Raw genomic sequence first — 23095 nt, forward strand, 5'->3', positions numbered from 1 at the left:
TTCGGATGTCCCTGCGGCTGATACTGTAGCCCGTGACTTCGCTACCATTTGGGACTCTGTCAAGGCGTCCCTTGGACGCGCTTCCCAGCGGATGAAGAAACACGCTGACAAAAGGCGTCTGGACCCTCCGTGTTTCTCTCCTGGAGACCTCGTCTGGCTTGCTTCCCAGTACGTCCGCCTGAAGATACCGTCATACAAGCTGGGTCCTCGCTACATTGGGCCGTTTAAAGTCCTCAGCAAGATCAATGAGGTTTCCTACAAGCTACAGCTCCCGGCCACGATGAGGATACCCAACTCTTTCCACGTCTCCCTGCTCAAGCCGGTGGTCCTTGGTCCCTTCTCCAATGCTGCCAGTCCGGCCCCTCCACCTATTGCCGATGACGACATCTATGCGGTAAGGGATATCGTGGCCATGAAGACCGTACGAGGTCGGCAGTTCTTCCTGGTGGACTGGGAGGGGTATGGTCCTGAGGATAGGTCTTGGGAGCCCAGGGAGAACGTGGGCACTCCTCTTATCCGTGCCTTCATGTCCCGGTTGCGGGGTGGGGGGCGTGGGGGGGGGGGGTACTGTCACGCTCCCCGGGTCCTCACCCCCGCTCCCCGGCTCACCTGCCACGCTGCCCGCTCCTCAGCCCCCGGATTCCGTCCGTCCCAGGCCCCCTGGTCCCCGATCCCGGCGCCCGACGGCTTCCCAGGACCTGGCCGGCTCCCCTGCGTCCTCCCCTCAGCCTCCTTCCCTGGCTTCTGGCACCCGGGCGGCGCGCATGCGCGTTAGGGCGCGCGCGCGGTCACTGACCCTTTCTTAAAGGGCCAGCGTCCATTAACAGGAAATGAGGTTGAACAGGTACTGGGTATAAAGGGGGTTAGTGTCCAAGGGGGCGGGGCCTGATCTTCGTGTTCCCTGAGCTAGGAGTCAGGTCTCCTGGTGTTTATGTGCCTGTACTCACCTATCTCTCTTTGTAGAGCCGTACCTGCCTCGCCATCCCGTCTGCCGTATCCTGAACCCCGCACACTGTCCGTCTGCCATCTGACAGTCCGTACCATCTCGGATCCCTGCGGTGACCCGTCATCTCGCTCCTGAGGTTCCGGACCCCGCCTGATATCATCTCGGCTTCCGAACCTGAGCTACGTCACCAGGACTACCATCTGTGACACCGTGGTCCCAGGGACTCCTCCGCTGCCTTCACTTGCACGGACTGTTCTGCTGCCCATCAGTGCTTCAGCTGCCGGACTCCCTACCACCATCTTAAGAGTTCGGTCCAGTGGATCCACCTCCTGGGTCGGCCCGACCGCCCGGCCGTGACAACACGTTCTGCAGTTCATGGCACTGTGATACATAGAGGATGTAGACGATGGTTCAGGAGAGGAGAGGTAAGGGTTACAGGCCTGAATAAGCTCAGTGATGGCTCCCTGTGAACACGTTCTGCAGTTCATGGCACTGTGATACATAGAGGGTGTAGACGATGGCTCAGGAGAGGAGAGGTAAGGGTTACATGCCTGAATAAGCTCAGTGATGGCTCCCTGTGAACACGTTCTGCAGTTCATGGCACTGTGATACATAGAGGGTGTAGACGATGGTTCAGGAGAGGAGAGGTAAGGGTTACAGGCCTGAATAAGCTCAGTGATGGCTCACTGTGAACACGTTCTGCAGTTCATGGCACTGTGATACATAGAGGATGTAGACGATGGTTCAGGAGAGGAGAGATAAGGGTTACAGGCCTGAATAAGCTCAGTGATGGGTCACTGTGAACACGTTCTGCAGTTCATGGCACTGTGATACATAGAGGATGTAGACGATGGTTCAGGAGAGGAGAGGTAAGGGTTACAGGCCTGAATAAGCTCAGTGATGGCTCCCTGTGAACACGTTCTGCAGTTCATGGCACTGTGATACATAGAGGATGTAGACGATGGTTCAGGAGAGGAGAGATAAGGGTTACAGGCCTGAATAAGCTCAGTGGTGGCTCACTGTGAACACGTTCTGCAGTTCATGGCACTGTGATACATAGAGGATGTAGACGATGGTTCAGGAGAGGAGAGATAAGGGTTACAGGCCTGAATAAGCTCAGTGATGGCTCACTGTGAACACATTCTGCAGTTCATGGCACTGTGATACATAGAGGGTGTAGACGATGGTTCAGGAGAGGAGAGGTAAGGGTTACAGGCCTGAATAAGCTCAGTGATGTCTCACTGTGAACACGTTCTGCAGTTCATGGCACTGTGATACATAGAGGATGTAGACGATGGCTCAGGAGAGGAGAGATAAGGGTTACAGGCCTGAATAAGCTCAGCGATGGCTCACTGTGAACACGTTCTGCAGTTCATGGCACTGTGACACATAGAGGATGTAGACGATGGTTCAGGAGAGGAGAGGTAAGGGTTACAGGCCTGAATAAGCTCAGTGATGGCTCACTGTGAACACGTTCTGCAGTTCATGGCACTGTGATACATAGAGGATGTAGACGATGGTTCAGGAGAGGAGAGATAAGGGTTACAGGCCTGAATAAGCTCAGTGATGGCTCATTGTGAACACGTTCTGCAGTTCATGGCACTGTGATACATAGAGGATGTAGACGATGGTTCAGGAGAGGAGAGGTAAGGGTTACAGGCCTGAATAAGCTCAGTGATGGCTCATTGTGAACACGTTCTGCAGTTCATGGCACTGTGATACATAGAGGGTTTAGACGATGGTTCAGGAGAGGAGAGGTAAGGGTTACAGGCCTGAATAAGCTCAGTGATGGCTCCCTGTGAACACGTTCTGCAGTTCATGGCACTGTGATACATAGAGGATGTAGACGATGGTTCAGGAGAGGAGAGATAAGGGTTACAGGCCTGAATAAGCTCAGTGATGGCTCATTGTGAACACGTTCTGCAGTTCATGGCACTGTGATACATAGAGGATGTAGACGATGGTTCAGGAGAGGAGAGATAAGGGTTACAGGCCTGAATAAGCTCAGTGATGGCTCACTGTGAACACGTTCTGCAGTTCATGGCACTGTGATACATAGAGGATGTAGACGATGGTTCAGGAGAGGAGAGGTAAGGGTTACAGGTCTGAATAAGCTCAGTGATGGCTCACTGTGAACACGTTCTGCAGTTCATGGCACTGTGATACATAGAGGATGTAGACGATGGTTCAGGAGAGGAGAGGTAAGGGTTACAGGCCTGAATAAGCTCAGTGATGGCTCACTGTGAACACGTTCTGCAGTTCATGGCACTGTGATACATAGAGGATGTAGACGATGGTTCAGGAGAGGAGAGATAAGGGTTACAGGCCTGAATAAGCTCAGTGATGGCTCACTGTGAACACGTTCTGCAGTTCATGGCACTGTGATACATAGAGGATGTAGACGATGGTTCAGGAGAGGAGAGGTAAGGGTTACAGGCCTGAATAAGCTCAGTGGTGGCTCACTGTGAACACGTTCTGCAGTTCATGGCACTGTGATACATAGAGGGTGTAGACGATGGTTCAGTAGAGGAGAGGTAAGGGTTACAGGCCTGAATAAGCTCAGTGATGGCTCACTGTGAACACGTTCTGCAGTTCATGGCACTGTGATACATAGAGGATGTAGACAATGGTTCAGGAGAGGAGAGGTAAGGGTTACAGGCCTGAATAAGCTCAGTGGTGGCTCACTGTGAACACGTTCTGCAGTTCATGGCACTGTGATACATAGAGGATGTAGACGATGGTTCAGGAGAGGAGAGGTAAGGGTTACAGGCCTGAATAAGCTCAGTGATGGCTCACTGTGAACACGTTCTGCAGTTCATGGCACTGTGATACATAGAGGATGTAAACGATGGTTCAGGAGAGGAGAGGTAAGGGTTACAGGCCTGAATAAGCTCAGTGATGGCTCACTGTGAACACGTTCTGCAGTTCATGGCACTGTGATACATAGAGGATGTAGACGATGGTTCAGGAGAGGAGAGGTAAGGGTTACAGATCTGAATAAGCTCAGTGGTGGCTCACTGTGAACACGTTCTGCAGTTCATGGCACTGTGATACATAGAGGATGTAGACGATGGTTCAGGAGAGGAGAGGTAAGGGTTACAGGCCTGAATAAGCTCAGTGGTGGCTCACTGTGAACACGTTCTGCAGTTCATGGCACTGTGATACATAGAGGGTGTAGCCGATGGTTCAGGAGAGGAGAGGTAAGGGTTACAGGCCTGAGTAAGCTCAGTGATGGCTCCCTGTGAACACGTTCTGCAGTTCATGGCACTGTGATACATAGAGGATGTAGACGATGGCTCAGGAGAGGAGAGGTAAGGGTTACAGGCCTGAATAAGCTCAGTGATGGCTCACTGTGAACACGTTCTGCAGTTCATGGCACTGTGATACATAGAGGATGTAGACAATGGCTCAGGAGAGGAGAGGTAAGGGTTACAGGTCTGAATAAGCTCAGTGATGGCTCACTGTGAACACGTTCTGCAGTTCATGGCACTGTGATACATAGAGGATGTAGACGATGGCTCAGGAGAGGAGAGGTAAGGGTTACAGGTCTGAATAAGCTCAGTGATGGCTCACTGTGAACACGTTCTGCAGTTCATGGCACTGTGATACATAGAGGATGTAGACGATGGTTCAGGAGAGGAGAGGAAAGGGTTACAGGCCTGAATAAGCTCAGTGATGGCTCCCTGTGAATACGTTCTGCAGTTCATGGCACTGTGATACATAGAGGATGTAGACGATGGCTCAGGAGAGGAGAGGTAAGGGTTACAGGTCTGAATAAGCTCAGTGATGGCTCACTGTGAACACGTTCTGCAGCTCATGGCACTGTGATACATAGAGGATGTAGACGATGGCTCAGGAGAGGAGAGGTAAGGGTTACAGGTCTGAATAAGCTCAGTGATGGCTCACTGTGAACACGTTCTGCAGTTCATGGCACTGTGATACATAGAGGATGTAGACGATGGTTCAGGAGAGGAGAGATAAGGGTTACAGGCCTGAATAAGCTCAGTGATGGCTCACTGTGAACACGTTCTGCAGTTCATGGCACTGTGATACATAGAGGATGTAGACGATGGTTCAGGAGAGGAGAGGAAAGGGTTACAGGCCTGAATAAGCTCAGTGATGGCTCCCTGTGAATACGTTCTGCAGTTCATGGCACTGTGATACATAGAGGATGTAGACGATGGTTCAGGAGAGGAGAGGTAAGGGTTACAGGCCTGAATAAGCTCAGTGATGGCTCCCTGTGAACACGTTCTGCAGCTCATGGCACTGTGATACATAGAGGATGTAGACGATGGTTCAGGAGAGGAGAGGTAAGGGTTACAGGCCTGAATAAGCTCAGTGATGTCTCACTGTGAACACGTTCTGCAGTTCATGGCACTGTGATACATAGAGGATGTAGACGATGGCTCAGGAGAGGAGAGGTAAGGGTTACAGGCCTGAATAAGCTCAGTGATGGCTGCCTGTGAACACGTTCTGCAGTTCATGGCACTGTGATACATAGAGGATGTAGACGATGGTTCAGGAGAGGAGAGGTAAGGGTTACAGGTCTGAATAAGCTCAGTGATGTCTCCCTGTGAACACGTTCTGCAGTTCATGGCACTGTGATACATAGAGGATGTAGACGATGGTTCAGGAGAGGAGAGGTAAGGGTTACAGGCCTGAATAAGCTCAGTGATGGCTGCCTGTGAACACGTTCTGCAGTTCATGGCACTGTGATACATAGAGGATGTAGACGATGGTTCAGGAGAGGAGAGGTAAGGGTTACAGGTCTGAATAAGCTCAGTGATGGCTCACTGTGAACACGTTCTGCAGTTCATGGCACTGTGATACATAGAGGATGTAGACGATGGCTCAGGAGAGGAGAGATAAGGGTTACAGGCCTGAATAAGCTCAGTGATGGCTCACTGTGAACACGTTCTGCAGTTCATGGCACTGTGATACATAGAGGATGTAGACGATGGTTCAGGAGAGGAGAGGTAAGGGTTACAGGCCTGAATAAGCTCAGTGATGGCTCACTGTGAACACGTTCTGCAGTTCATGGCACTGTGATACATAGAGGATGTAGACGATGGTTCAGGAGAGGAGAGATAAGGGTTACAGGCCTGAATAAGCTCAGTGATGGCTCACTGTGAACACGTTCTGCAGTTCATGGCACTGTGATACATAGAGGATGTAGACGATGGTTCAGGAGAGGAGAGGAAAGGGTTACAGGCCTGAATAAGCTCAGTGATGGCTCCCTGTGAATACGTTCTGCAGTTCATGGCACTGTGATACATAGAGGATGTAGACGATGGTTCAGGAGAGGAGAGGTAAGGGTTACAGGTCTGAATAAGCTCAGTGATGGCTCACTGTGAACACATTCTGCAGTTCATGGCACTGTGATACATAGAGGATGAAGACGATGGTTCAGGAGAGGAGAGATAAGACTTACAGGCCTGAATAAGCTCAGTGATGGCTCACTGTGAACACGTTCTGCAGTTCATGGCACTGTGATACATAGAGGATGTAGACGATGGTTCAGGAGAGGAGAGGTAAGGGTTACAGGCCTGAATAAGCTCAGTGATGGCTCACTGTGAACACGTTCTGCAGTTCATGGCACTGTGATACATAGAGGATGTAGAAGATGGTTCAGGAGAGGAGAGATAAGGGTTACAGGCCTGAATAAGCTCAGTGATGGCTCCCTGTGAACACGTTCTGCAGTTCATGGCACTGTGATACATAGAGGATGTAGACGATGGTTCAGGAGAAGAGAGGTAAGGGTTACAGGCCTGAATAAGCTCAGTGATGGCTCACTGTGAACACGTTCTGCAGTTCATGGCACTGTGATACATAGAGGATGTAGACGATGGTTCAGGAGAGGAGAGGTAAGGGTTACAGGCCTGAATAAGCTCAGTGATGGCTCACTGTGAACACGTTCTGCAGTTCATGGCACTGTGATACATAGAGGATGGAGACGATGGTTCAGGAGAGGAGAGATAAGGGTTACAGGCCTGAATAAGCTCAGTGATGGCTCACTGTGAACACGTTCTGCAGTTCATGGCACTGTGATACATAGAGGATGTAGACGATGGTTCAGGAGAGGAGAGGTAAGGGTTACAGGTCTGAATAAGCTCAGTGATGGCTCACTGTGAACACGTTCTGCAGTTCATGGCACTGTGATACATAGAGGATGTAGACGATGGTTCAGGAGAGGAGAGGTAAGGGTTACAGGTCTGAATAAGCTCAGTGATGGCTCACTGTGAACACGTTCTGCAGTTCATGGCACTGTGATACATAGAGGATGTAGACGATGGTTCAGGAGAGGAGAGATAAGGGTTACAGGCCTGAATAAGCTCAGTGATGGCTCACTGTGAACACGTTCTGCAGTTCATGGCACTGTGATACATAGAGGATGTAGACGATGGTTCAGGAGAGGAGAGGTAAGGGTTACAGGTCTGAATAAGCTCAGTGATGGCTCATTGTGAACACGTTCTGCAGTTCATGGCACTGTGATACATAGAGGATGTAGACGATGGCTCAGGAGAGGAGAGGTAAGGGTTACAGGCCTGAATAAGCTCAGTGATGGCTCATTGTGAACACGTTCTGCAGTTCATGGCACTGTGATACATAGAGGATGTAGACGATGGTTCAGGAGAGGAGAGGTAAGGGTTACAGGCCTGAATAAGCTCAGTGATGGCTCCCTGTGAACACGTTCTGCAGTTCATGGCACTGTGATACATAGAGGGTGTAGACGATGGTTCAGGAGAGGAGAGATAAGGGTTACAGGCCTGAATAAGCTCAGTGATGGTTCACTGTGAACACGTTCTGCAGTTCATGGCACTGTGATACATAGAGGATGTAGACGATGGTTCAGGAGAGGAGAGGTAAGGGTTACAGGCCTGAATAAGCTCAGTGATGGCTCACTGTGAACACGTTCTGCAGTTCATGGCACTGTGATACATAGAGGATGTAGACGATGGTTCAGGAGAGGAGAGATAAGGGTTACAGGCCTGAATAAGCTCAGTGATGGCTCACTGTGAACACGTTCTGCAGTTCATGGCACTGTGATACATAGAGGATGTAGACGATGGTTCAGGAGAGGAGAGGTAAGGGTTACAGGCCTGAATAAGCTCAGTGATGGCTCACTGTGAACACGTTCTGCAGTTCATGGCAGTGTGATACATAGAGGATGTAGACGATGGTTCAGGAGAGGAGAGATAAGGGTTACAGGCCTGAATAAGCTCAGTGATGGCTCACTGTGAACACGTTCTGCAGTTCATGGCACTGTGATACATAGAGGATGTAGACGATGGTTCAGGAGAGGAGAGGTAAGGGTTACAGGCCTGAATAAGCTCAGTGATGGCTCACTGTGAACACGTTCTGCAGTTCATGGCACTGTGATACATAGAGGATGTAGACGATGGTTCAGGAGAGGAGAGGTAAGGGTTACAGGCCTGAATAAGCTCAGTGATGGCTCACTGTGAACACGTTCTGCAGTTCATGGCACTGTGATACATAGAGGGTGTAGACGATGGTTCAGGAGAGGAGAGGTAAGGGTTACAGGCCTGAATAAGCTCAGTGATGGCTCACTGTGAACACGTTCTGCAGTTCATGGCACTGTGATACATAGAGGATGTAGACGATGGTTCAGGAGAGGAGAGGTAAGGGTTACAGGCCTGAATAAGCTCAGTGATGGCTCACTGTGAACACGTTCTGCAGCTCATGGCACTGTGATACATAGAGGATGTAGACGATGGTTCAGGAGAGGAGAGGTAAGGGTTACAGGCCTGAATAAGCTCAGTGATGGCTCACTGTGAACACGTTTTGCAGTTCATGGCAGTGTGATACATAGAGGATGTAGACGATGGTTCAGGAGAGGAGAGATAAGGGTTACAGGCCTGAATAAGCTCAGTGATGGCTCACTGTGAACACGTTCTGCAGTTCATGGCACTGTGATACATAGAGGATGTAGACGATGGTTCAGGAGAGGAGAGATAAGGGTTACAGGCCTGAATAAGCTCAGTGATGGCTCACTGTGAACACGTTCTGCAGTTCATGGCACTGTGATACATAGAGGGTGTAGACGATGGTTCAGGAGAGGAGAGGTAAGGGTTACAGGCCTGAATAAGCTCAGTGATGGCTCACTGTGAACACGTTCTGCAGTTCATGGCACTGTGATACATAGAGGATGTAGACGATGGTTCAGGAGAGGAGAGGTAAGGGTTACAGGCCTGAATAAGCTCAGTGATGGCTCACTGTGAACACGTTCTGCAGCTCATGGCACTGTGATACATAGAGGATGTAGACGATGGTTCAGGAGAGGAGAGGTAAGGGTTACAGGCCTGAATAAGCTCAGTGATGGCTCACTGTGAACACGTTCTGCAGTTCATGGCACTGTGATACATAGAGGATGTAGACGATGGTTCAGGAGAGGAGAGGTAAGGGTTACAGGCCTGAATAATCTCAGTGATGGCTCACTGTGAACATGTTCTGCAGTTCATGGCACTGTGATACATAGAGGATGTAGACGATGGTTCAGGAGAGGAGAGGTAAGGGTTACAGGCCTGAATAAGCTCAGTGATGGCTCACTGTGAGCACGTTCTGCAGTTCATGGCACTGTGATACATAGAGGATGTAGACGATGGTTCAGGAGAGGAGAGGTAAGGGTTACAGGCCTGAATAAGCTCAGTGATGGCTCCCTGTGAACACGTTCTGCAGTTCATGGCACTGTGATACATAGAGGATGTAGACGATGGTTCAGGAGAGGAGAGATAAGGGTTACAGGCCTGAATAAGCTCAGTGATGGCTCACTGTGAACACGTTCTGCAGTTCATGGCACTGTGATACATAGAGGGTGTAGACGATGGTTCAGGAGAGGAGAGGTAAGGGTTACAGGCCTGAATAAGCTCAGTGATGTCTCACTGTGAACACGTTCTGCAGTTCATGGCACTGTGATACATAGAGGGTGTAGACGATGGTTCAGGAGAGGAGAGGTAAGGGTTACAGGCCTGAATAAGCTCAGTGATGGCTCACTGTGAACACGTTCTGCAGTTCATGGCACTGTGATACATAGAGGATGTAGACGATGGTTCAGGAGAGGAGAGGTAAGGGCTACAGGCCTGAATAAGCTTAGTGATGGCTCCCTGTGAACACGTTCTGCAGTTCATGGCACTGTGATACATAGAGGATGTAGACGATGGTTCAGGAGAGGAGAGGTAAGGGTTACAGGCCTGAATAAGCTCAGTGATGGCTCACTGTGAACACGTTCTGCAGTTCATGGCACTGTGATACATAGAGGATGTAGACGATGGTTCAGGAGAGGAGAGATAAGGGTTACAGGCCTGAATAAGCTCAGTGATGGCTCACTGTGAACACGTTCTGCAGTTCATGGCACTGTGATACATAGAGGATGTAGACGATGGTTCAGGAGAGGAGAGGTAAGGGTTACAGGCCTGAATAAGCTCAGTGATGGCTCCCTGTGAACACGTTCTGCAGTTCATGGCACTGTGATACATAGAGGATGTAGACGATGGTTCAGGAGAGGAGAGGTAAGGGTTACAGGCCTGAATAAGCTCAGTGATGGCTCACTGTGAACACGTTCTGCAGTTCATGGCACTGTGATACATAGAGGATGTAGACGATGGTTCAGGAGAGGGGAGGTAAGGGTTACAGGCCTGAATAAGCTCAGTGATGGCTCCCTGTGAACACGTTCTGCAGTTCATGGCACTGTGATACATAGAGGATGTAGACGATGGTTCAGGAGAGGAGAGGTAAGGGTTACAGGCCTGAATAAGCTCAGTGATGGCTCACTGTGAACACGTTCTGCAGTTCATGGCACTGTGATACATAGAGGATGTAGACGATGGTTCAGGAGAGGGGAGGTAAGGGTTACAGGCCTGAATAAGCTCAGTGATGGCTCACTGTGAACACGTTCTGCAGTTCATGGCACTGTGATACATAGAGGATGTAGACGATGGTTCAGGAGAGGAGAGATAAGGGTTACAGGTCTGAATAAGCTCAGTGATGGCTCCCTGTGAACACGTTCTGCAGTTCATGGCACTGTGATACATAGAGGATGTAGACGATGGTTCAGGAGAGGAAAGGTAAGGGTTACAGGCCTGAATAAGCTCAGTGATGGCTCATTGTGAACACGTTCTGCAGTTCATGGCACTGTGATACATAGAGGATGTAGACGATGGTTCAGGAGAGGGGAGGTAAGGGTTACAGGCCTGAATAAGCTCAGTGATGGCTCACTGTGAACACGTTCTGCAGTTCATGGCATTGTGATACATAGAGGATGTAGACGATGGTTCAGGAGAGGAGAGGTAAGGGTTACAGGCCTGAATAAGCTCAGTGATGTCTCACTGTGAACACGTTCTGCAGTTCATGGCACTGTGATACATAGAGGATGTAGACGATGGTTCAGGAGAGGAGAGGTAAGGGTTACAGGCCTGAATAAGCTCAGTGATGGCTCACTGTGAACACGTTCTGCAGTTCATGGCACTGTGATACATAGAGGATGAAGACGATGGTTCAGGAGAGGAGAGGTAAGGGTTACAGGCCTGAATAAGCTCAGTGATGGCTCACTGTGAACACGCTCTGCAGTTCATGGCACTGTGATACATAGAGGATGTAGACGATGGTTCAGGAGAGGAGAGATAAGGGTTACAGGCCTGAATAAGCTCAGTGATGGCTCACTGTGAACACGTTCTGCAGTTCATGGCACTGTGATACATAGAGGATGTAGACGATGGTTCAGGAGAGGAGAGGTAAGGGTTACAGGCCTGAATAAGCTCAGTGATGGCTCACTGTGAACACGTTCTGCAGTTCATGGCAGTGTGATACATAGAGGATGTAGACGATGGTTCAGGAGAGGAGAGATAAGGGTTACAGGCCTGAATAAGCTCAGTGATGGCTCACTGTGAACACGTTCTGCAGTTCATGGCACTGTGATACATAGAGGATGTAGACGATGGTTCAGGAGAGGAGAGGTAAGGGTTACAGGCCTGAATAAGCTCAGTGATGGCTCACTGTGAACACGTTCTGCAGTTCATGGCACTGTGATACATAGAGGATGTAGACGATGGTTCAGGAGAGGAGAGGTAAGGGTTACAGGCCTGAATAAGCTCAGTGATGGCTCACTGTGAACACGTTCTGCAGTTCATGGCACTGTGATACATAGAGGGTGTAGACGATGGTTCAGGAGAGGAGAGGTAAGGGTTACAGGCCTGAATAAGCTCAGTGATGGCTCACTGTGAACACGTTCTGCAGTTCATGGCACTGTGATACATAGAGGATGTAGACGATGGTTCAGGAGAGGAGAGGTAAGGGTTACAGGCCTGAATAAGCTCAGTGATGGCTCACTGTGAACACGTTCTGCAGCTCATGGCACTGTGATACATAGAGGATGTAGACGATGGTTCAGGAGAGGAGAGGTAAGGGTTACAGGCCTGAATAAGCTCAGTGATGGCTCACTGTGAACACGTTTTGCAGTTCATGGCAGTGTGATACATAGAGGATGTAGACGATGGTTCAGGAGAGGAGAGATAAGGGTTACAGGCCTGAATAAGCTCAGTGATGGCTCACTGTGAACACGTTCTGCAGTTCATGGCACTGTGATACATAGAGGATGTAGACGATGGTTCAGGAGAGGAGAGATAAGGGTTACAGGCCTGAATAAGCTCAGTGATGGCTCACTGTGAACACGTTCTGCAGTTCATGGCACTGTGATACATAGAGGATGTAGACGATGGTTCAGGAGAGGAGAGATAAGGGTTACAGGCCTGAATAAGCTCAGTGATGGCTCACTGTGAACACGTTCTGCAGTTCATGGCACTGTGATACATAGAGGGTGTAGACGATGGTTCAGGAGAGGAGAGGTAAGGGTTACAGGCCTGAATAAGCTCAGTGATGGCTCACTGTGAACACGTTCTGCAGTTCATGGCACTGTGATACATAGAGGATGTAGACGATGGTTCAGGAGAGGAGAGATAAGGGTTACAGGCCTGAATAAGCTCAGTGATGGCTCACTGTGAACACGTTCTGCAGTTCATGGCACTGTGATACATAGAGGGTGTAGACGATGGTTCAGGAGAGGAGAGGTAAGGGTTACAGGCCTGAATAAGCTCAGTGATGGCTCACTGTGAACACGTTCTGCAGTTCATGGCACTGTGATACATAGAGGATGTAGACGATGGTTCAGGAGAGGAGAGGTAAGGGTTACAGGCCTGAATAAGCTCAGTGATGGCTCACTGTGAACACGTTCTGCAGCTCATGGCACTGTGATACATAGAGGATGTAGACGATGGTTCAGGAGAGGAGAGGTAAGGGTTACAGGCCTGAATAAGCTCAGTGATGGCTCACTGTGAACACGTTCTGCAGTTCATGGCACTGTGATACATAGAGGATGTAGACGATGGTTCAGGAGAGGAGAGGTAAGGGTTACAGGCCTGAATAATCTCAGTGATGGCTCACTGTGAACATGTTCTGCAGTTCATGGCACTGTGATACATAGAGGATGTAGACGATGGTTCAGGAGAGGAGAGGTAAGGGTTACAGGCCTGAATAAGCTCAGTGATGGCTCACTGTGAGCACGTTCTGCAGTTCATGGCACTGTGATACATAGAGGATGTAGACGATGGTTCAGGAGAGGAGAGGTAAGGGTTACAGGTCTGAATAAGCTCAGTGATGGCTCACTGTGAACACGTTCTGCAGTTCATGGCCCTGTGATACATAGAGGGTGTAGACGATGGTTCAGGAGAGGAGAGGTAAGGGTTACAGGCCTGAATAAGCTCAATGATGGCTCACTGTGAACACGTTCTGCAGTTCATGGCACTGTGATACATAGAGGATGTAGACGATGGTTCAGGAGAGGAGAGATAAGGGTTACAGGTCTGAATAAGCTCAGTGATGGCTCCCTGTGAACACGTTCTGCAGTTCATGGCACTGTGATACATAGAGGGTGTAGACGATGGTTCAGGAGAGGAGAGGTAAGGGTTACAGGCCTGAATAAGCTCAGTGATGGCTCACTGTGAACACGTTCTGCAGTTCATGGCACTGTGATACATAGAGGGTGTAGACGATGGTTCAGGAGAGGAGAGGTAAGGGTTACAGGCCTGAATAAGCTCAGTGATGGCTCACTGTGAACACGTTCTGCAGTTCATGGCACTGTGATACATAGAGGATGTAGACGATGGTTCAGGAGAGGAGAGGTAAGGGCTACAGGCCTGAATAAGCTTAGTGATGGCTCCCTGTGAACACGTTCTGCAGTTCATGGCACTGTGATACATAGAGGATGTAGACGATGGTTCAGGAGAGGAGAGGTAAGGGTTACAGGCCTGAATAAGCTCAGTGATGGCTCACTGTGAACACGTTCTGCAGTTCATGGCACTGTGATACATAGAGGATGTAGACGATGGTTCAGGAGAGGAGAGATAAGGGTTACAGGCCTGAATAAGCTCAGTGATGGCTCACTGTGAACACGTTCTGCAGTTCATGGCACTGTGATACATAGAGGATGTAGACGATGGTTCAGGAGAGGAGAGGTAAGGGTTACAGGCCTGAATAAGCTCAGTGATGGCTCCCTGTGAACACGTTCTGCAGTTCATGGCACTGTGATACATAGAGGATGTAGACGATGGTTCAGGAGAGGAGAGGTAAGGGTTACAGGCCTGAATAAGCTCAGTGATGGCTCACTGTGAACACGTTCTGCAGTTCATGGCACTGTGATACATAGAGGATGTAGACGATGGTTCAGGAGAGGGGAGGTAAGGGTTACAGGCCTGAATAAGCTCAGTGATGGCTCCCTGTGAACACGTTCTGCAGTTCATGGCACTGTGATACATAGAGGATGTAGACGATGGTTCAGGAGAGGAGAGGTAAGGGTTACAGGCCTGAATAAGCTCAGTGATGGCTCACTGTGAACACGTTCTGCAGTTCATGGCACTGTGATACATAGAGGATGTAGACGATGGTTCAGGAGAGGGGAGGTAAGGGTTACAGGCCTGAATAAGCTCAGTGATGGCTCACTGTGAACACGTTCTGCAGTTCATGGCACTGTGATACATAGAGGATGTAGACGATGGTTCAGGAGAGGAGAGATAAGGGTTACAGGTCTGAATAAGCTCAGTGATGGCTCCCTGTGAACACGTTCTGCAGTTCATGGCACTGTGATACATAGAGGATGTAGACGATGGTTCAGGAGAGGAAAGGTAAGGGTTACAGGCCTGAATAAGCTCAGTGATGGCTCATTGTGAACACGTTCTGCAGTTCATGGCACTGTGATACATAGAGGATGTAGACGATGGTTCAGGAGAGGGGAGGTAAGGGTTACAGGCCTGAATAAGCTCAGTGATGGCTCCCTGTGAACACGTTCTGCAGTTCATGGCACTGTGATACATAGAGGATGTAGACGATGGTTCAGGAGAGGAGAGGTAAGGGTTACAGGCCTGAATAAGCTCAGTGATGGCTCACTGTGAACACGTTCTGCAGTTCATGGCATTGTGATACATAGAGGATGTAGACGATGGTTCAGGAGAGGAGAGGTAAGGGTTACAGGCCTGAATAAGCTCAGTGATGTCTCACTGTGAACACGTTCTGCAGTTCATGGCACTGTGATACATAGAGGATGTAGACGATGGTTCAGGAGAGGAGAGGTAAGGGTTACAGGCCTGAATAAGCTCAGTGATGGCTCACTGTGAACACGTTCTGCAGTTCATGGCACTGTGATACATAGAGGGTGTAGACGATGGTTCAGGAGAGGAGAGATAAGGGTTACAGGCCTGAATAAGCTCAGTGATGGCTCACTGTGAACACGTTCTGCAGTTCATGGCACTGTGGTACATAGAGGATGTAGACGATGGTTCAGGAGAGGAGAGGTAAGGGTTACAGGCCTGAATAAGCTCAGTGATGGCTCCCTGTGAACACGTTCTGCAGTTCATGGCACTGTGATACATAGAGGATGTAGACGATGGTTCAGGAGAGGAGAGATAAGGGTTACAGGTCTGAATAAGCTCAGTGATGGCTCACTGTGAACACGTTCTGCAGTTCATGGCACTGTGATACATAGAGGATGTAGACAATGGTTCAGGAGAGGAGAGATAAGGGTTACAGGCCTGAAAAAGCTCAGTGATGGCTCACTGTGAACACGTTCTGCAGTTCATGGCACTGTGATACATAGAGGATGAAGACGATGGTTCAGGAGAGGAGAGGTAAGGGTTACAGGCCTGAATAAGCTCAGTGATGGCTCACTGTGAACACGTTCTGCAGTTCATGGCACTGTGATACATAGAGGATGTAGACGATGGTTCAGGAGAGGAGAGGTAAGGGTTACAGGCCTGAATAAGCTCAGTGATGGCTCACTGTGAACACGTTCTGCAGTTCATGGCACTGTGATACATAGAGGATGTAGACGATGGTTCAGGAGAGGAGAGGTAAGGGTTACAGGCCTGAATAAGCTCAGTGATGGCTCACTGTGAACACGTTCTGCAGTTCATGGCACTGTGATACATAGAGGATGTAGACGATGGTTCAGGAGAGGAGAGGTAAGGGTTACAGGCCTGAATAAGCTCAGTGATGGCTCACTGTGAACACGTTCTGCAGTTCATGGCACTGTGATACATAGAGGATGTAAACGATGGTTCAGGAGAGGAGAGGTAAGGGTTACAGGCCTGAATAAGCTCAGTGATGGCTCACTGTGAACACGTTCTGCAGTTCATGGCACTGTGATACATAGAGGATGTAGACGATGGTTCAGGAGAGGAGAGGTAAGGGTTACAGATCTGAATAAGCTCAGTGGTGGCTCACTGTGAACACGTTCTGCAGTTCATGGCACTGTGATACATAGAGGGTGTAGCCGATGGTTCAGGAGAGGAGAGGTAAGGGTTACAGGCCTGAGTAAGCTCAGTGATGGCTCCCTGTGAACACGTTCTGCAGTTCATGGCACTGTGATACATAGAGGATGTAGACGATGGCTCAGGAGAGGAGAGGTAAGGGTTACAGGCCTGAATAAGCTCAGTGATGGCTCACTGTGAACACGTTCTGCAGTTCATGGCACTGTGATACATAGAGGATGTAGACAATGGCTCAGGAGAGGAGAGGTAAGGGTTACAGGTCTGAATAAGCTCAGTGATGGCTCACTGTGAACACGTTCTGCAGTTCATGGCACTGTGATACATAGAGGATGTAGACGATGGCTCAGGAGAGGAGAGGTAAGGGTTACAGGTCTGAATAAGCTCAGTGATGGCTCACTGTGAACACGTTCTGCAGTTCATGGCACTGTGATACATAGAGGATGTAGACGATGGTTCAGGAGAGGAGAGGAAAGGGTTACAGGCCTGAATAAGCTCAGTGATGGCTCCCTGTGAATACGTTCTGCAGTTCATGGCACTGTGATACATAGAGGATGTAGACGATGGCTCAGGAGAGGAGAGGTAAGGGTTACAGGTCTGAATAAGCTCAGTGATGGCTCACTGTGAACACGTTCTGCAGTTCATGGCACTGTGATACATAGAGGATGAAGATGATGGTTCAGGAGAGGAGAGATAAGGGTTACAGGCCTGAATAAGCTCAGTGATGGCTCCCTGTGAATACGTTCTGCAGTTCATGGCACTGTGATACATAGAGGATGTAGACGATGGTTCAGGAGAGGAGAGGTAAGGGTTACAGGTCTGAATAAGCTCAGTGATGTCTCACTGTGAACACGTTCTGCAGTTCATGGCACTGTGATACATAGAGGATGTAGACGATGGCTCAGGAGAGGAGAGGTAAGGGTTACAGGCCTGAATAAGCTCAGTGATGGCTCACTGTGAACACGTTCTGCAGTTCATGGCACTGTGATACATAGAGGATGTAGACGATGGCTCAGGAGAGGAGAGGTAAGGGTTACAGGTCTGAATAAGCTCAGTGATGGCTCACTGTGAACACGTTCTGCAGTTCATGGCACTGTGATACATAGAGGATGTAGACGATGGCTCAGGAGAGGAGAGATAAAGGTTACAGGCCTGAATAAGCTCAGTGATGGCTCACTGTGAACACGTTCTGCAGTTCATGGCACTGTGATACATAGAGGATGTAGACGATGGTTCAGGAGAGGAGAGGAAAGGGTTACAGGCCTGAATAAGCTCAGTGATGGCTCCCTGTGAATACGTTCTGCAGTTCATGGCACTGTGATACATAGAGGATGTAGACGATGGCTCAGGAGAGGAGAGGTAAGGGTTACAGGCCTGAATAAGCTCAGTGATGGTTCACTGTGAATACGTTCTGCAGTTCATGGCACTGTGATACATAGAGGATGTAGACGATGGTTCAGGAGAGGAGAGGAAAGGGTTACAGGCCTGAATAAGCTCAGTGATGGCTCACTGTGAACACGTTCTGCAGTTCATGGCACTGTGATACATAGAGGATGTAGACGATGGCTCAGGAGAGGAGAGGTAAGGGTTACAGGCCTGAATAAGCTCAGTGATGGCTCACTGTGAACACGTTCTGCAGCTCATGGCACTGTGATACATAGAGGATGTAGACGATGGTTCAGGAGAGGAGAGGTAAGGGTTACAGGCCTGAATAAGCTCAGTGATGGCTCACTGTGAACACGTTTTGCAGTTCATGGCAGTGTGATACATAGAGGATGTAGACGATGGTTCAGGAGAGGAGAGATAAGGGTTACAGGCCTGAATAAGCTCAGTGATGGCTCACTGTGAACACGTTCTGCAGTTCATGGCACTGTGATACATAGAGGATGTAGACGATGGTTCAGGAGAGGAGAGATAAGGGTTACAGGCCTGAATAAGCTCAGTGATGGCTCACTGTGAACACGTTCTGCAGCTCATGGCACTGTGATACATAGAGGATGTAGACGATGGTTCAGGAGAGGAGAGGTAAGGGTTACAGGCCTGAATAAGCTCAGTGATGTCTCACTGTGAACACGTTCTGCAGTTCATGGCACTGTGATACATAGAGGATGTAGACGATGGTTCAGGAGAGGAGAGGTAAGGGTTACAGGCCTGAATAATCTCAGTGATGGCTCACTGTGAACATGTTCTGCAGTTCATGGCACTGTGATACATAGAGGATGTAGACGATGGTTCAGGAGAGGAGAGGTAAGGGTTACAGGCCTGAATAAGCTCAGTGATGGCTCACTGTGAGCACGTTCTGCAGTTCATGGCACTGTGATACATAGAGGATGTAGACGATGGTTCAGGAGAGGAGAGATAAGGGTTACAGGTCTGAATAAGCTCAGTGATGGCTCCCTGTGAACACGTTCTGCAGTTCATGGCACTGTGATACATAGAGGGTGTAGACGATGGTTCAGGAGAGGAGAGATAAGGGTTACAGGCCTGAATAAGCTCAGTGATGGCTCACTGTGAACACGTTCTGCAGTTCATGGCACTGTGATACATAGAGGATGTAGACGATGGTTCAGGAGAGGAGAGATAAGGGTTACAGGCCTGAATAAGCTCAGTGATGGCTCACTGTGAACACGTTCTGCAGTTCATGGCACTGTGATACATAGAGGGTGTAGACGATGGTTCAGGAGAGGAGAGGTAAGGGTTACAGGCCTGAATAAGCTCAGTGATGTCTCACTGTGAACACGTTCTGCAGTTCATGGCACTGTGATACATAGAGGGTGTAGACGATGGTTCAGGAGAGGAGAGGTAAGGGTTACAGGCCTGAATAAGCTCAGTGATGGCTCACTGTGAACACGTTCTGCAGTTCATGGCACTGTGATACATAGAGGATGTAGACGATGGTTCAGGAGAGGAGAGGTAAGGGTTACAGGCCTGAATAAGCTCAGTGATGTCTCACTGTGAACACGTTCTGCAGCTCATGGCACTGTGATACATAGAGGATGTAGACGATGGTTCAGGAGAGGAGAGGTAAGGGCTACAGGCCTGAATAAGCTTAGTGATGGCTCACTGTGAACACGTTCTGCAGCTCATGGCACTGTGATACATAGAGGATGTAGACGATGGTTCAGGAGAGGAGAGGTAAGGGCTACAGGCCTGAATAAGCTTAGTGATGGCTCCCTGTGAACACGTTCTGCAGTTCATGGCACTGTGATACATAGAGGATGTAGACGATGGTTCAGGAGAGGAGAGGTAAGGGTTACAGGCCTGAATAAGCTCAGTGATGGGTCACTGTGAACACGTTCTGCAGTTCATGGCACTGTGATACATAGAGGATGTAGACGATGGTTCAGGAGAGGAGAGGTAAGGGTTACAGGCCTGAATAAGCTCAGTGATGGCTCACTGTGAACACGTTCTGCAGTTCATGGCACTGTGATACATAGAGGATGTAGACGATGGTTCAGGAGAGGAGAGATAAGGGTTACAGGCCTGAATAAGCTCAGTGATGGCTCACTGTGAACACGTTCTGCAGTTCATGGCACTGTGATACATAGAGGATGTAGACGATGGTTCAGGAGAGGGGAGGTAAGGGTTACAGGCCTGAATAAGCTCAGTGATGGCTCCCTGTGAACACGTTCTGCAGTTCATGGCACTGTGATACATAGAGGATGTAGACGATGGTTCAGGAGAGGAGAGATAAGGGTTACAGGCCTGAATAAGCTCAGTGATGGCTCACTGTGAACACGTTCTGCAGTTCATGGCACTGTGATACATAGAGGATGTAGACGATGGTTCAGGAGAGGGGAGGTAAGGGTTACAGGCCTGAATAAGCTCAGTGATGGCTCACTGTGAACACGTTCTGCAGTTCATGGCACTGTGATACATAGAGGATGTAGACGATGGTTCAGGAGAGGAGAGGTAAGGGTTACAGGCCTGAATAAGCTCAGTGATGTCTCACTGTGAACACGTTCTGCAGTTCATGGCACTGTGATACATAGAGGATGTAGACGATGGTTCAGGAGAGGAGAGATAAGGGTTACAGGTCTGAATAAGCTCAGTGATGGCTCCCTGTGAACACGTTCTGCAGTTCATGGCACTGTGATACATAGAGGATGTAGACGATGGTTCAGGAGAGGGGAGGTAAGGGTTACAGGCCTGAATAAGCTCAGTGATGGCTCACTGTGAACACGTTCTGCAGTTCATGGCATTGTGATACATAGAGGATGTAGACGATGGTTCAGGAGAGGAGAGGTAAGGGTTACAGGCCTGAATAAGCTCAGTGATGTCTCACTGTGAACACGTTCTGCAGTTCATGGCACTGTGATACATAGAGGATGTAGACGATGGTTCAGGAGAGGAGAGGTAAGGGTTACAGGCCTGAATAAGCTCAGTGATGGCTCACTGTGAACACGTTCTGCAGTTCATGGCACTGTGATACATAGAGGGTGTAGACGATGGTTCAGGAGAGGAGAGATAAGGGTTACAGGCCTGAATAAGCTCAGTGATGGCTCACTGTGAACACGTTCTGCAGTTCATGGCACTGTGATACATAGAGGGTGTAGACGATGGTTCAGGAGAGGAGAGATAAGGGTTACAGGCCTGAATAAGCTCAGTGATGGCTCACTGTGAACACGTTCTGCAGTTCATGGCACTGTGATACATAGAGGATGAAGACGATGGTTCAGGAGAGGAGAGGTAAGGGTTACAGGCCTGAATAAGCTCAGTGATGGCTCACTGTGAACACGTTCTGCAGTTCATGGCACTGTGATACATAGAGGATGTAGACGATGGTTCAGGAGAGGAGAGGTAAGGGTTACAGGCCTGAATAAGCTCAGTGATGGCTCACTGTGAACACGTTCTGCAGTTCATGGCACTGTGATACATAGAGGATGTAGACGATGGTTCAGGAGAGGAGAGGTAAGGGTTACAGGCCTGAATAAGCTCAGTGATGGCTCACTGTGAACACGTTCTGCAGTTCATGGCACTGTGATACATAGAGGATGTAGACGATGGTTCAGGAGAGGAGAGGTAAGGGTTACAGGCCTGAATAAGCTCAGTGATGGTTCACTGTGAACACGTTCTGCAGTTCATGGCACTGTGATACATAGAGGATGTAGACGATGGTTCAGGAGAGGAGAGGTAAGGGTTACAGTCCTGAATAAGCTCAGTGATGGCTCACTGTGAACACGTGTCACAAACCACCAGGGGGGTCACTCAGAAATCCCCCGCGCTGGCTACCAGTACGTCACAATCGGGGGGTAACAAGTGGGGGTCACCCCTCCTTTATACCTCCCGACCGACAGACAGAGCACGTGACGCGCTCTCTAGCGCCCCTCTTATAGTCAGGCCAATTATGGAATTGCCCGACAATAAGCAAGGAGGCCGCTATACTACTTATGCCGATTATTGAAGGGTCCCCGGTGAGAGTAGGGTATATATTCCCCCGACCTCCGCGGGCGGAATATATAAAATCTCCCCGAATCTCACTGGCCTCCCCACAATAATCCTTGGCACAATTCGCTGCCACCAACCGATTTACGGTAACTATTAGCCGAACACACAGACGTGGGATTCAAGATCGAGATAACAGAACAGCCCAAGATTAATTATATAATTTAATCAGCCTAAAGCACACTAGAAACTACAATATATACAATAGGGAATCTACAGAATATACATATGTCAGAGTACAGTTACAATCAAAGCATGGGTTACAAACAGGCATACACAGTTCCAGCAGTTACCTTGTTGCGTCTGGCCACAGGGGGGCGCTGTACCCAGGTTTCTAGGATCCTTCCCACAGATGTTTCCTACACGTGCCCCCAGCGAAAAGAACACTGGAAAATGGCCGAAGTAGGGTTATCAACCTGGGCAAATCCAGGTCCCCTCCTACCTTAGTGACCTCAGAGGGAGCACTGCTCCACCCCTGGCTTGAGTTATGGACAATCCACAACATGGAATATGGGCCATAACTTTGCCTGGGAGCGTCGTAGGCGGACGCCAATGCTCTCATTGTGACAGTTATGAATTTAGCCACAGAACGAGGGGACTCATGACCTGTCTGCCAGTTCCCCATTGGCTGATATCACGCCTGGGGCATTTCCCAATGTCCTGCTCCCATAAAAAGGGTGTGCCAGCATCGTCCGCATGCGGAGACACCATTTTTATGGTTGCCATATTTATCGGAAATATGGCTTGCGAGATATGAACCATTTTTTACTGGAGTCGTTCTGTCTGGCTAGTTCCATAGCCTTGCTAATGAGATACAACTCTTGTTACAGGGTGACGGCAGGGAGTCATCCTGTGTCCATTGTTCCCACACCACCTC

At 49.3% G+C, this 23095-nt stretch overlaps 1 protein-coding gene across 1 annotated transcript in view; it reads right to left on the reverse strand.

Annotated features, from left to right (window-relative positions):
- LOC142246590 (uncharacterized) overlaps nt 1-23095 on the reverse strand; it is a 140805-nt gene that overhangs the window by 47128 nt on the left and 70582 nt on the right. The window lies entirely within an intron of this gene.

The sequence above is a fragment of the Anomaloglossus baeobatrachus genome, chromosome 7, assembly GCF_048569485.1.
Source record: "Anomaloglossus baeobatrachus isolate aAnoBae1 chromosome 7, aAnoBae1.hap1, whole genome shotgun sequence".
Taxonomy (NCBI): Eukaryota; Metazoa; Chordata; class Amphibia; order Anura; family Aromobatidae; genus Anomaloglossus; species Anomaloglossus baeobatrachus.